This window comes from Macaca fascicularis, chromosome 10, assembly GCF_037993035.2.
Source record: "Macaca fascicularis isolate 582-1 chromosome 10, T2T-MFA8v1.1".
Taxonomy (NCBI): Eukaryota; Metazoa; Chordata; class Mammalia; order Primates; family Cercopithecidae; genus Macaca; species Macaca fascicularis.
In genome coordinates, this window is record NC_088384.1 from 16064803 (window position 1) to 16079695 (window position 14893).

Genomic DNA, 14893 nt, shown 5'->3' on the forward strand with positions numbered 1-14893 from the left:
TCGTTATTTGTTATTCATTCAGCATCCATTCAACACATGTGTGCTAAGCACAGCAATTTTTTAAAAAAAAAATTCCCAGTTTATGTGCACCTTGGATGCACACGATGCAACTTATTCTGTGTGTGTGTATGTGTGTGCCTGTGACTCAAGGGGACTTGTGTTTTGAATCTTCATTGTGCCTGAGTGGCAGATACTTAACCTCTGTTTATTTGAGATTTTTCTGTGGTTTTGGGCTTATTCCAAGGGGCTTATGTGTGCCAAGTTGTGGTGTGCGTGCATGGGGAGGTGGCAATCTGGTGGCTGCTGTCATCTGTCCCCAGGAGTGACCTCCGCACTGCTGCACCCACCTGGTCCTCAGTCATTGTTCCTTATCAGATCCTCTGCATAGGAAACTGTGACCCCTTTTGCCCGGGACCACTTCCTCCCTGAAACACTCTTGCCCCATGAAGGCTCTGCCTGGAATGTGAAGCACGGATTTTCTCTGGGCTCAGACCCCGCAGACCTGTCTGAGCTTTTTTTTTTTTTTTTTTTTTTTTTTTTTTTTTTTGCCTCCTCTAGGACTTGGCAGGGCTTGTGCAAGGCGGCTCTGTACAGTTGTATGGGTTGTGCACTCCACATGAGTGCCTGGACGAAGGGAGTAATAGGAGCCGCATGCGAACTGTGCTCCAGTTACCAAGCTGTGCACCCAGAGGGGATGCCTTGTCCTAACCCAGCAAGGTGCTTTATGAGCAGGGACAGAGCCTCTTTCTCTGAGAACCATCTGCAATCTGGCTGTTTTCTCCGCAGTTCTCTTCTTTACGACAGTTTCAGAAAAGTGATTCTCTAGACTGGAATGCAGAAAAGTCTCATGATTTCCTCCAAGTCTTTTGTCCTTTCTGTATATTCCTTCTGGTTCTCTCCAAGTCTAAGCTTTCGACGCTGCGAATCCAGGCAAGAGACATGAGGTTTTTTGTTCTCAGCTGTCACATCCTTCCCTGAGGCTTGGGGACAGAAATACTTTGTTGTCTGAAGAAAAGGTAAGGGCAAAAGGAATAAAGGAAATCCTGGGGGAAAAATAAAGGTTAGCATTTTAAAAATATCTGGCTGGGCGCGGTGACTCACGCCTGCAATCCCAGCACTTTGGGAGGCCAAGGCAGGCGGATCACCTAAGGTCAGGAGTTCAAGACCAGCCTGACCAACATGATGAAACCCCATCTCTACTAAAAATACAAAATTAGCCAAGCAAGGTAGCACATGCCTGTAATCCCAGCTACTCAGCAGGCTGAGGCAGAAGAATCGCTTGAACCTGGAAGGCAGAGGTTGCAGTGAACTGAGATCGTACCACTGCACTCCAGTCTGGGCAACAAGAGTGAAACTTGGCTAGGTGCAGTGGCTCACACCTGTAATTCCAGCACTTTGGGAGGCCGAGGCAGGCAGATCACGAGTCAGGAGTTCGAGAACAGCCTGCCCAATATGGTAAAACCCCATCTCTACTAAAAATACAAAAAAAATTGCCGGGCGTGGTGGTGCGTGCCTGTAGTCCCAGTTACTCAGGAGGCTGAGGCAGGAGAATTGCTTGAACCCGGCAGGCGGAGGTTGCGGTGAGCTGAGATCACGTCATTGCACTCCAGCCTGGGTGACAGAGTGACACTCAATCTCAAAAAAAAAAAAAAAAAAAAAAAAAAAGAGTGAAACTCCGTCTCGAAAATAAATAAATAAATAAAATAAAAAATATCCTACTGCTGTGGCATTTATTCTGTGTTAATTTAACCAGTATTTATTAAGCATCTACCATGTACCAGGCCCCAGACCGAGACTTAGGGTCACAACCGTGGGTAAGGCAGACATGGTCTCTGCTCTCATGAGGCTTCCACAGTGTGGGGATGAAGGGGAAAGTAGCCCATGCTGGGCCTCGGGGACAATAAAGGATTTTGATGAGCAGAGAAGGGGGAAGAGGGCCGGGCATGGTGACCTATGCCTGTAATCCAGCACTTTGGGAAACCGAGGCAGGTAAGTCACTTGAGCTCAGGAGTTTGAGAACCACCTGGACAACATGGCGAAACCCTGTCTCTACAAAGAAATAGAAAAAATAACTGAGCTTGGTGGTACACGCCTGTAGTCCCAGCTGCTTGAGAGGCTGAGGTGGGAGGATCTCCTGTGCCCAGGGAGGTCGATGCTGCACTGAGCTGTGACTGTGCCATTGCACTGCAGTCTGGGCAACAGAGTGAGGCTCTGTCTCAAGAAAAGAAAAAAAAAAAAGAAGTAGGAAGAGAGTTTCAGGTGTAGGAATTGCCTAAGGAGTGACTTTCCAAATTCACTCAGTGGTACATTCACACTTGCATTGATCAAATATTTCCTGAGGCCTGCAGGGTGCCGGGCACTGAGCTAGGCTCTGGGGTGCCACGGTGAAGCAGACAGGCCCTGCCCCTGCCTCGGGGAGCTGACGAGGCACAGGGCTCTGAGAGTATGAAGATGAGGTGTGGGAGTGATGGCGGGCCCGGTCATGGTGGATGAAACTCAGAGAGTCCGCTGGCACATGAGTCAGGGTTTTCCAGAGAAACAGAACCAGCGGGAAGCGTCTACATAAATGTTCTTGTTGCATTTTCTACATTCACTCTTTTTTATTTATTTATTATTTTTTTTTGAGATGGAGTCTCGCTCTGTCACCCTGGCTGGAGTGCAGCAGCACAATCTCGGCTCACTGCAATCTCCGTCTCTTAGGTTCAAGCGATTCTCATGCCTCAGCCTCCCGAGTAGCTGGGATTACAGGCATGTGCCATCACGCCTGGCTAATTTTTGTATTTTTAGTAAAGACGGGGTTTTGCCATGTTCGCCAGGCTGGTCTGGAACTCCTAGCCTCAGGTGATCCACCTGCCTTGGCCTCCCAAAGTGCTGGGAGCCATGGAACCAGGGCCCTACTGGGATACCATACTGCTATAACATGTGGATGTGGACATGGATATACAAGCATGTTGTAAACTGTAAAGTATTTTAGAAATTAATTGATTCAGGAGGTCCCAGTAGGATCCTGGTTCTGAACATCTGATTCCATGTGCGTGTGTCTCTGGGCTCACACTGTGTGTGTGTGTGTGTTGACGTGTGTGAGTCTGAGGGTATCAACGTCTGTCTGACTCTCCTGCTGTCAGGTCTGATCTCAGCTTCTAGCCACGTTACCTGCCGCTTTGGAATCCACAAGAGTCACCCCCAGGACAGCCCAGGTAACTCCTTTAAAATCTGGCCCTCCTGACTTTGCCTGGTATTGCAGCTTTCCGGGTGGAGCCTGGAGAAGTTGGAGTGAATGTAAAAGAAACCAGCGCTTGGGCAATATCTGGGGAGCAGAAGTGAGAAACTGTGAAGAGGTGTGTGGGGATGACTCACCGGAGCCCTCAACGTGGCCAGCGAGCCGCTAGCTGAGCAGAGCTGGCGTGTCAGGTGACAGCAAAACAATGAGGGACAGGCTTGATACGGTATACACACATACACACACATGCAAATACACACACACACACATGCACGTAAATACACACATAAACAAACACATGTACACACATGCAAATACACATACACACATGCAAATACACATGCACAAACACATGTACACACACATGCAAATACACAGACACACGTACACAAACACATGTACACACATGCAAATATACAGACACACACTCATACACATACACACATATAAATACACAGAGACATGCACATACACAAGCACGTGTACACACATATGCAAATACACACAGACACACACATACAAATACACACAGACACAACCACATACACACACATGCACACTCACATGTACACACACATGCACACATATGTAACACACATACACACATGCACAGCCACACACATATACACACAAATGTACACACACATGCACACATACATATGCACAATTCTCACACTCATGTACACACAGCACACATATACATGCATATACACACACATCCGCACACACACTCTCACACACACCCGCACTCACATATATACACTCACACAGACACACATACACGCTCACATACACACTCTCACACACTCTCACACAAATGCACACACATACACACATACACACTCTCACACAAATGCACACACATACACACACATACATACACCTGCACATGGACACATACATAACACACATACAAATACACACATACACACAAACACACACATATACACACAAAGACACATGTACACACAATACATGCACACATATACATGTGCACAAGTCTCACACATGTACACGTGACATACATATACATGCATATACACAAACCTGTGCACACATACATACACTCTCACACACACACTCTCACATAAACACACACACATGCACACACACTCTCACATACACATACATACATGCACACACTCTCACATACACACATTGCACACATAACACATGTACACACACAAATACAATCACACACACATGCCCATACACAAACATACATGTACACAAACACACTCACATGTACACAAACACACAAATACATGCACACATAGACAATTCTCACACATGCATGCACACACTCACACATGCACGCACACATGCACACACATTTGTCATTTTATTGGTAATGTAAATGGCATCTTATATTTCTCTTTTATCGTGTGTTCTCTCTCACGTGCACACATGCGTACACACCCACAGACACACACACACACATATTCACTGTGTGCTCCCAGACAAGTGAAAGTGGTATCTTAACAAATAGCCACAAAACCTTCCCCTTCTACTGCCCTCCATCAATGCTGTTGCTTTTGTCTGACCACAGATTATCCACAAATAAAAAAATTCTTCCCATGCTGTTATTTTACATAGAAATACTGAACCTGTTAACACATTCAGAAGAGTGAAATCTTGGCTGAAAATGTTCCACTCATCAGAGGGCATCGATTCCTCAAAAAGAACGCGCGTCCCCTCCAAGGCACGGAGCCTCTCACGTCTGCTGGATGGCCTTCCCCACGGTGGCTGCTGCGCAGGTTTCAGCCTCCTTGGACATTTTCCCACCGTGTATCCGAGTCAAGATCCCCCAGGGGCAGGGCGGCCACCCTTCACGCATGCGTTAGAGAGAGGAGGTAGTTTTGTGGACTTTGCGAATTATGAAACCGGGTGATGTGGAGCGCCAGGTTTTGAGTACAGGGACCAAGTCCTCTGACAGATGTGGGAGGGCTCAGACATGGGGGTGAGGGGCACTGGGCATTTCTGCTTCAGCCAGAGCAACGGCACCTTTGGCCAATGTGTCTACTGGGGTTCTGCATGATATTTCATTAGAAATCAGCCAGGTGGGATGACTACTGAAAAAAAGGGTTGCTTAAACCACGAGCCTAGATTGATGGTTCTCAGGGGGGCTTGTATTTGGATATCAGGGGTATTTTGTTGCAGTGATGAAAGTACTGACACTTAGTGAGAGGAGGGGCAAGCCAGCTATGAGGAGGGCCCGGCCCACTCTAAATATTTATTTACTTACCTATTTATGGAGATAGGTTCTTGCTCTGTCACCCAGGCTGGAGTGCAGTGGTGCCGTCATGGCTCACTGCAGCCTCCACCTCCCAGGTTCAAGTGATCCTCTCATCTCAGCCTCCAGAGTAGCTGGTACTACAGGCGCACATCACTATGCCTGGCTAATTTTTAAATTGTTTGAAGAGAAGGGGTCTCACTGTGTTGACCAGGCTGGTCTCAAACTCCTGGACTTAAGTGATCCTCCTTCTCAGCCTCCCAAAGTGCTGGGATTACAGAGGTTAGCCACCAGGCCAGACCTAAATATTGAATATATTCCAATGCACTGAATCTTCCAACAGTCCTACCAGGTCAGTATTATTATCATCGTTGTCATCAGGATGGTTAATTGTATCTGTCAACTTGGTTAAGCCATGGCACCCAATTGTGTGGTCAAACACCAGTCTAGATGCTGCTGTGAAAGCATTTTGAAGATGCGAATAACATTTAAATAAAGAGACTTAGAGTAAAGCAGATTATCTCCATAATGAGGGTGGGCCGCTCCAATCAGTTGACGGTCTTCCAAGAAGAGGCTGAAGCTCCCCAAGGAAGAAGGAATTCTGCTTCCAGACTCAAGGCTGCAAAATCACTTCTCCCTGGGTCTCCGGCCTCCCAGTCTGTCCTGCAGGTTTCAGACTTGCCGGCCCCCATGATTGCATGAGCCAATTCCTTAAAATAAACCTCTCTAGATATACGTTTCTGTTTCTTTGGAGGACTCTGACTTCCACAATGATCCTCATTTTACAGATGAGGAAACTAAAACAGAGAGAGTTTGAGTAGCTTGCCCAAGATCACCCAATTAAAAAGCAGGTAAGTTGAGATTTACACCTGATATCTGCACTTCCTTCCTTCCTTCCTTCCTTCCTTCCTTCCTTCCTTCCTTCCTTCCTTCCTTCCTTCCTTCCTTCCTCCCTCCCTCCCTCCCTCCCTCCCTTCCTCCTTCTTTTTCTTTCCCTTTCTTTCTTTCTTTCTTTCTTTCTTTCTTTCTTTCTTTCTTTCTTTCTTTCTTTCTTTCTTTCTTTCTCTTTCTTTCTTTCTTTCTTCTTCCTTCCTTCCTTCTTTCCTTTTCCTTTCTTTCTCTCTCTCTTTCTTTCTTTCTTTCTTTCTTTCTTTCTTTCTTTCTTTCTTTCTTTCTTTCTTTCTTTCTCTCTCTCTCTCTCTCTCCCCCCTTCTCTCTCTCTTTCTTTCTTTCTTTCTTTCTTTTTTCTTCCTTCTTTTTTTTTGAGACAGAGTTTCACTCTTGTTGCCCAGGTTGGAGTGCAATGGCAGCTCACTGCAACCTCCGCCTCCCAGGTTCAAGCAATTCTCCTGCCTCATCCTCCTGAGTAGCTGGAATTACAGGTGGCCACCACCACGCCCAGCCAATTTTTTTTTTTTTTTGTAGTTTTAGTAGAGACGGGGTTTCACCATGTTGGTCAGGCTGGTCTCGAACTCCTGACCTCAGGTGATCTGCCTGCCCCAGCCTCCCAAAGTGCCGGAGTTACAGACATAAGCCACCGCACCCTGCCAAAATCTGTACTCTTAAATGCTTGCAGCACCCTGCCCACTGGGACATACAGGCTTATGCCACCAGCGTGGCATGTCTCATCAGCTTTGGGACAAATATTCTCCCAATTTTCACATTTTTCAAAGTAAAATCAGTCTCAGCCTCCACTTCCAGATTAACAGGAAGTCCGACTTATCCTGTGGGCTCTCCTTCCTCTCCCTGAAATGCCGGAGAATACAGGGGCTGACTCAGCCCAAGAAGGTCAGACGGGTTGCACACGTGTGGTGGCGCTGGAGGCCCCGATCCGCCTGCCTAGGGGCCAGCTTCAGGCACTGCTGCCCTTTCACCACCACACAGTTGTGCTCTGGGCACCCATCCTGGGCAAGCTGGCAAGTCCTTGTCCAGTGCCTGTAACCTCTGTCCTGGTCCAGACCCTCACCTGCGGGGCTGCAGGGAGACCCAAGCTTGTGCTTCAAAGGTTGGCGGTTATAACTCAAAGCTGCGTACCCTGTCATTTTACTCAAGGCCCAGGCTCAGGGACTGGGGGCATTGGGGCCTCACACTGCAGCCCCAAGCAGAGCTGAGCGAAGGATCCTTCAACAGGAGAACGCCAGCCTCGCTGAGCCAGTCCCCAGGCATCCTTCCTGCAAAATGAGGTTCTCCTCTCCCTGGCCCTCAGAAGGGAAGGATCCAGCCTCCCAGGAGCCCCGTGACATGTCTGTCTGCCCCGTCCCCAGTTCTTGCATCTGAAGCTGCTGGGAAGGGTGGTCTTTTTCAGGAGCTTGGTACAGGGGCTCTTCCGCCAGGCTGGGCGGGGAATTCCCAGCTTGTGGTCTTCCTGGAGTGGGTTGGAAGCGTCATAACACCAGTTCAGAGTGAGTCCCATCTTCCATCCTGCAGGTGCCCTGAGGCAGAGCCAGTGACATTTGCTTGAGTCAGGGCAAGACTCATTAACACGCCAGCTGAAGCCAAGTGACCAAATCCTCCTAAGCACCTGCAGGCTGGACTGGCAGAAGTTCAAGCCTTGGGGGACGTCTCAATGGCTCCCAGGGCCTGGGGCCTCGTTTCTCACCTGCCACTTACATGGGAGTGTTCATGAGAGGCCACTGAGCACTGCAGGACTCTACTTAGCAGAGGTGAGTGTTCCGGGCAACCTGAGGTCACTGCCATTCAGTTGAAACTCTTGGATGCTTTTCAATGGCAGCTTCTCTCCAAACAAACAAACAAACAACAACAAAAAAAACATATTTTTTCAATTCCACCTAATCAGGTGCCGAATACATTTCATTCACCAAATACCTGTGAAACACTTATTGTTTCCATTTCTTTTTTTTTTTTTTTTTTTTTTTTTTTGAGACGGAGTCTCGCTCTGTCGCCCAGGCTGGAGTGCAGTGGCGCAATCTCGGCTCACTGCAAGCTCCGCCTCCCGGGTTCACGCCATTCTCCTGCCTCAGCCTCCCGAGTAGCTGGGACTACAGGCGCCCACAACCGCACCCGGCTAATTTTTTGTATTTTTAGTAGAGACGGGGTTTCACCGTGGTCTCGATCTCCTGACCTTGTGATCCGCCCGCCTCGGCCTCCCAAAGTGCTGGGATTACAGGCGTGAGCCACCGCGCCCGGCCTATTGTTTCCATTTCTTTTCCTTTTTATTTTTCTTGAGACAGGGTCTTGCTCGCCCAGGCTGGAGCGCAGTGGTATGATCTCAGCTCACTGCAACCTCTGCCTCCTGGTTTCAAGCAATTCTCCCGCCTCGGCCTCCTGAGTAGCTGGGATTACAGGTGCCCACCACCATGCCCGGCTAATTTTTGTATTTTTAGGAGAGACAGGGTTTCACCACGTTGGCCAGGCTGGCTTCGAACTCTTGACCTCAAGTGATCTGCCTGCCTCAGACTCCCAAAGTGCTGGGATTACAGGCATGAGCCAATGCACCTGGCCTTATTTTTTCAATTTCTATTGCTGCATAGTAAGTCACCCCAACATATAATGGCTAAAACACAACAGTTCTATATCTTAGTATTGCCTCTCCTGGCCCTAGGAAGGGAGCAGGCTGAGCAAGCGGGTTTTCTCTCAGAGTCACTCACACGGGAACGAGAGCCACCCCCTTGGCCTGGATCATGTACTCACCTGTCAGTTTGAAAACCCACACACAGCCCAAGGCCACGCTCCGGACCACTTGGCAATTCTGCCCAAGTCACTGCACAAATATCTTTCAACGGTTCCTCCTCATTGTTCATGGGAGAAAAGTTCAGACAACGTGGCCCGACCTCTCCCCGGCTTTTCCCTCCTGACCCTTGCTTTGATGTGCACTCTGCAGCGTCTGAGCCCTGGGTTTGCTGTTCCTGGACTACCAGTGCTCTTGGATGTCTGTGTCCCTTTACGGGACGGGGTCCATTTGTTTGTTTGTTTGTTTGTTTTTTGAGAAGGAGTTTCACTCTTGTCGCCCAGGCAGGAGTGCAATGGTGCGATCTTGGCTCACTGCAACCTCCACCTCCTGGGGTCAAGTGATTCTCCTGCCTCAGCCTCCCGAGTAGCTGGGATTACAGGTGCCCGACACCATGCCCAGTTAATTTTTGTATTTTTAGTAGAGACAGGGTTTCTCCATGTTGGTCAGGCTGGTCTCGAACTCCTGACCTCAGGTGATCCACCCACCTGGGTCTCCCAAAGGGCTGGGATTACAGGTGTGAACCACCACGCCCAGCCCCTTTGCACTCTTGAAGCCTCACTTTGGGAAGTGTTTCCTCTCCTCCCTGCCCATCCAGCCTGGAGCTGGCTCTCCTCCCTCTGGCACAACCCTTTCTCGAAGCACCCATTGCATTGCTTACATGTGGCCGCTGTACTTCCTCTTGACACGGCGACTGGGTTCCAAAATTAAGGGACTCAGAAGAAGGAACCTGGCAGACGCCGGATGCTTTTCGCGACCTAGCCAGGTCATAGGTGGATTCAAAGATTTTCCGATTGGCAATTGGTTGAAACAGCTATTATCTAAAGACCTGGAATCAATAGAAAGGAGTGTCTGGGTTAAGATAAGGAGTTGTGGAGACCAGGGTTCTTATTGTGCAGATGAAGACTCCAGGTAACAGGCTTCAGAGCAAATAGATGGCAAATGTCTCTAAAAGGTGCTAGACTGTTAGTTAATCTCTTTTGGATCAGGACAAGACCCGGAAAGGGAAGGGTTCTCTATAGATTGTAGATTTTCCCCGTAAGAGACAGTTTTGCAAGGCCCTTTCAAATATGGCAAAGAAATATATTTTGGGGGTAAAACACTTCAGTTTCTTTCTGGGCTTGCTACGTCACGTGATGCAATACTAGAGTCAGATTGGAATTTGGTGTCTTACTGTTATAAAGAGGCTGTATTGGCCAGGCATGGTGGCTAGCGTCTGCAATCCCAGCACTTTGGGAGGCTGAAGCAAGATCACCTGAGGTCAGGAGTTTGAGACCAGGCTGCCCAATGTGGTGAAACCCCATCTCTACTAAAAATACAAAAATTAGCTGGGCATGGTGGCAGGAGCCTGTTATCCCAGCTACTCAGGAGGCTGAGGCAGGAGAATCGCTTGAACCTGGGAAGCAGAGATTGCAGTGAGCCAAGATTGCGCCACTGCACTCCAGCCTGGGTGACAAGAGTAAAACCCCATCTCAAAAAATAAAAAGAGTCTGTATTGTTAGTCTTAAAATCTGTTTCACTGTTAGTGCTGGTCAGCTGTACCTGAAATCCAAAGTGAGGAGGGTGTGAAGAGACCTGTCTGACTCCTCCTTCCCATCGTGGCTGGAGCTAATTTATCAGGCTTACTTTGGAATGCCCTTGGCTGAGAACGGGGTCCATTCAGTCATTGGGATGGCTTAGAATTTTATTTTTGGCTTACGATCTACTTCCTCACAAGTCACCTTTCCCTCAAGGCCCCAAGATGGCTGCTGCACCTCCAGATGTCTCATCGTCACTCAACATCCAGAGGCAGGAAGAGGCAATTCCTGCTTCATGTCCTCATTTGAAGGTATGGAAGAACTTCCCAGAGGCCACCTTCCTCCTCCCTGGCAGATTCTCTCTAAGTTCCCGTTTTCCAGGACTGGGTCACATGCCTATGCCTAAGCCCGTCACAGTCAAGACCACCATGATGGGCTGGGAGCAACTATAACTCACCCTTGGCGCAAGACTGAAGTCATCTTCCGTGAGAACCATCGGGGGTGAACCTCCAAACCGACAGGAGACTCGTCGGGCAGGGCGGATGGGATGCCGCTAGGGAGGGCTGGGAACCAATGGCGTTGGCCGTGAGGATGACATAAGGTAGCGCGTGCTAAGCCTTTAGCCCAGGGCTGGGATGCCAGTGACACTCATACTCATGCCTGAACGTCAAATCAACAGCCTGTGCTAAACAACTCTTAATCATCACTCTCTCAAGCCCCTGAGCCTGATCTGCCTCTTTCCAGAGGTGTGATTTGGACATGTTGTTCCACTACTCTGCGCCTCAGTTTCCTCACCTGTGAAATGAAAATAATATTTTTTTCTTCTCATTACTTATACCAAAGGCATTTGTGAGGATCAAATGAATTAATACAAATCAAGCTCCTGGAACCCCTTGTTCTTCCCCATCATCAGTGAGAGCGGCCTTAGGGGTGGACGGCGGCAGGAACTGGGTCCCTGAATGTGTTTCTTTCTTTAGTGAAGGGATCCCAGGCTGCAGTTTCTCACTGAGGAAGGGAGGAGGGGTTTTAGGGGAAGGAGCACGCGCCGCATCTCACCCTTTGCTGAGAGGGCCCACAGGTCTCATGGGAAGGAAACGTGCTCGGCTGGATCACCTCTGCCCCCGTGCAGGGAACACCAAGGGCCAGAGAGGGGGTGCAGGTGCTGCAGCACGGGTGGCCAGGGGACAGCCGCGGTGATGGGACAGCCACAGTATGGGAGGAAGGAGGTGGAAAGTCCTGCTGCAGCACTCAGGCTCCCCTAGGTCCCGTCCACCACTGTTGCTGTGTGGCCTCGGGAAAACATCTCCACCTCTCTGGGCACCAGCATCCCGTATGCTAGATGGGATCAGTCATACTGAGCCAACAGTGGAGCACTGAGTGTCAAAGCATTATGCGAATCTGATGAATGAGGAGGCTGGGACCATTCCCAAGGGGCCTCAGCATCACAGGATCTGAACGTCAGAGTTCCGCAAGCCCTTGGTGGTCACGTAGCTCAGATTTGTTTTTCCAAGTGAGGAAGCTGAGGCCCAGAGAAGATACACCTTGAACAGGCTGCCATGGCAAGAGGGAGGCCCCTGCACGCCAAGACCTCCCCCTTTCAAAGGATTTATGCTAGGGATGGCGCAATTGCCTTCTACCTCTGTTTCTGTGTTTCTTCCATCTCGTTCTCGCTTCTCTTCTGCTTTTTTCTCTGTGCCTTCCCTCTCTTCCTCTCTCTCTCTCTTTCTCTCTCTCTCCCCCCCTCTCCCCCACCTCTCTCCCCCTTTTCTCTCTTTCTTTCCCTTTCTCTCTCTCTTTCCCTCTCTCTTTCTCTCCCTCTCTCTCCTTCCCCTTTGCTCTCTTTCCCTCTCTTCCACTCACCTGTCCCTCCCTCTCTCTCCCTCCCTCTCTCTCCCTCCCTCTCTCTCCCCCACCTCTCTCCCCCTTTTCTCTCTTTCTTTCCCTTTCTCTCTCTCTTTCCCTCTCTCTTTCTCTCCCTCTCTCTCCTTCCCCTTTGCTCTCTTTCCCTCTCTTCCACTCACCTGTCCCTCCCTCTCTCTCCCTCCCTCTCTCTCCCTCCCTCTCTCTCCCCCACCTCTCTCCCCCTTTTCTCTCTTTCTTTCCCTTTCTCTCTCTCTTTCCCTCTCTCTTTCTCTCCCTCTCTCTCCTTCCCCTTTGCTCTCTTTCCCTCTCTTCCACTCACCTGTCCCTCCCTCTCTCTCCCTCCCTCTCTCTCCCTCCCTCTCTCTCCCTCTCCCCCACCTCTCTCTCCCTTTTCTCTCTTTCTTTCCCTTTCTCTCTCTCCCTCTCTCCCTCCCTCTCTCTCCCTCCCTCTCTCCCTCTCTCTCTCTCCCTCCCTCTCTCTCCCTCCCTCTCTCTCCCTCCCTCTCCTTCTTCCCCACCTCTCTCTCCCTTTTCTCTCTTTCTTTCCCTTTCTCTCTCTCCCTCTCTTCCTCCCTCTCTCTCTATTTGGTCCCTCCCTCCCTCCCTCTCTCTCTCTTCCCCTCTCTCTTTTTCTCTCTCCCTGTCTCTCTTGCCCTCTCTCGCTCCCTCCCTATCTTCCTTCTTCTTTCTGTCTTTCCATCCCTCCCTCTCTCTTTCCCTCTCTCTCCCTCTGTCAATCTCTCTCTCCCTCCCTCTGTCCCCCCACCTCCTTCCCTCTCCCCTACCCGTCTCTCCCTCCGTCTCTCAGTCTCTCATCAGCGTGGGTGTGCCCGTTGGTCTCTGAAGCAGGAGTTCCGATGCCGTGGGTCGTGGCTTTTCGCATTACTCCCTCTGTCCCTCCCTCTTTCCCACTTCTAATCCCATAAATTCTCTGAGATTTTATAAACAGCTTAAAATAAGGAGAAAAAAAGTTTACAAGTACAGAGTAGGGACGAGAACAGGTTGTAATTCACTGGGGTGCAGGGAGGCCGGGGGCCTTAGAGAGTGGAGTGGAGTTCTGTGCACATGCACCAGAGGGGTGGGGGGGGGGGAGAGAGAGAGAGAGAGAGAGAGAGAAGGAGAGACAGAGAGAGAGAACCAGTGAGAAGAGCAAGCAAGATGGAGGAGGGACAGAGAGGCAGAGACAGGGCAAGGGCAGCTTCCCCAGCACAAAGCCCTCTGAAATGAGGGGCCTTCACACACATGCTTTACAGGCCCAGGGAGCGCAGCTCAGACCCGGCTGGCTGGATGACCTCAGGGCTCCCTTGCACTCATCCAGGTTCTGAGTCCAAGGACAGCACAGTGTCCAGAGTCCCGGTAAAAATAGAGCCGGGGTGGTGGCTGGCCTCCCGGACCTCTGGCTGCCCAGGATCCTGGAGAGTCAGCCCAGTGCCTCCAGCAGAGGAGGAAACTGCAGCCCAGAGTGGGCAAGTGACCTGGCCAGGCTCACAGAGCAGTTGGGCAGCAGAGCTGGAGCTGGGGCCCCAGGCCTCCCAGCTGGCATTCTCCACAGTACCTGAGCCCTCCCTGTGGGCCCTGAGGCAGGCCCTCCCCTCTCTAGATGGTGACAGCCTTCCTTACCTGAGTCTCCACTGCCTGTAATCTCTGTGAGGCCTGGCGGGATGGGCGGGGCTGTCCCCCTGCGATGCACTTACCAGGCGTAAGAAGAACAAGAACAGCTCACAAGGTGTGCCGGGTGCTTTCCAAGTGCTGTACACATATTCACCCATTCATCTTCACACCAGGCCTAGGAAGCAGAAGCTGCCATCACACCCATTTTCCGGATGAGGAGACTGAGGCCCAGAGAGGTTAACTGACTTGCCTAGAGTCACAAAGCGTGAAGTTTGGTGTGGCTGGTACTCCAAGCCAAGCTGTCTGGCTCTAAACGAATTGATGGATGCAAAGGAAAATAAAGGCTTGGTGCTCCAGCATAGCTAACAGCTGCTGCTGTCATTTGATTTTGGGGCCACCAAAGGTCACAGAGTCCTCCCTACCACACACACAGGTAGGCTGGGCCCAAACCGTACTCTCGGAGTTCCTTTTGTAGGGGACCGTGGTGCTGGGAGTGGAACCACTCCTTCAAACGCTAAATCTCATTCCCAGCCAGATAATTCCTTGTCATTCCCCAAGGCAATTTGGTGGGATGGGTCAACGTGAGGGTACAAAGCAGAGAGCAGCCTGAAAGAGCATGTTCCAAATTTTATTTCTTTTGGTTGAGGTATGGTAATCGTTTTAACAATACAACGTTCCAGGAGGTGGCTCATAACTGTGGCACTTTGGGAGACCGAGGTGGGAGGATCCTTTGAACTCAGGAGTTTGAGACTTCTCCCGAG

General features: G+C 50.1%; 1 long non-coding RNA gene across 1 annotated transcript; it reads right to left on the reverse strand.

The window, feature by feature from the left end:
- Nucleotides 1-6859: 6859 nt before the first annotated feature.
- LOC123567198 (uncharacterized) lies at nt 6860-11246 on the reverse strand. The gene is made up of 3 exons (XR_006690047.3): nt 11116-11246; nt 9803-9970; nt 6860-8184 (listed from the first exon to the last, which is right to left on the reverse strand). It is a non-coding gene; the product is annotated as an uncharacterized lncRNA (long non-coding RNA).
- Nucleotides 11247-14893: the final 3647 nt, after the last annotated feature.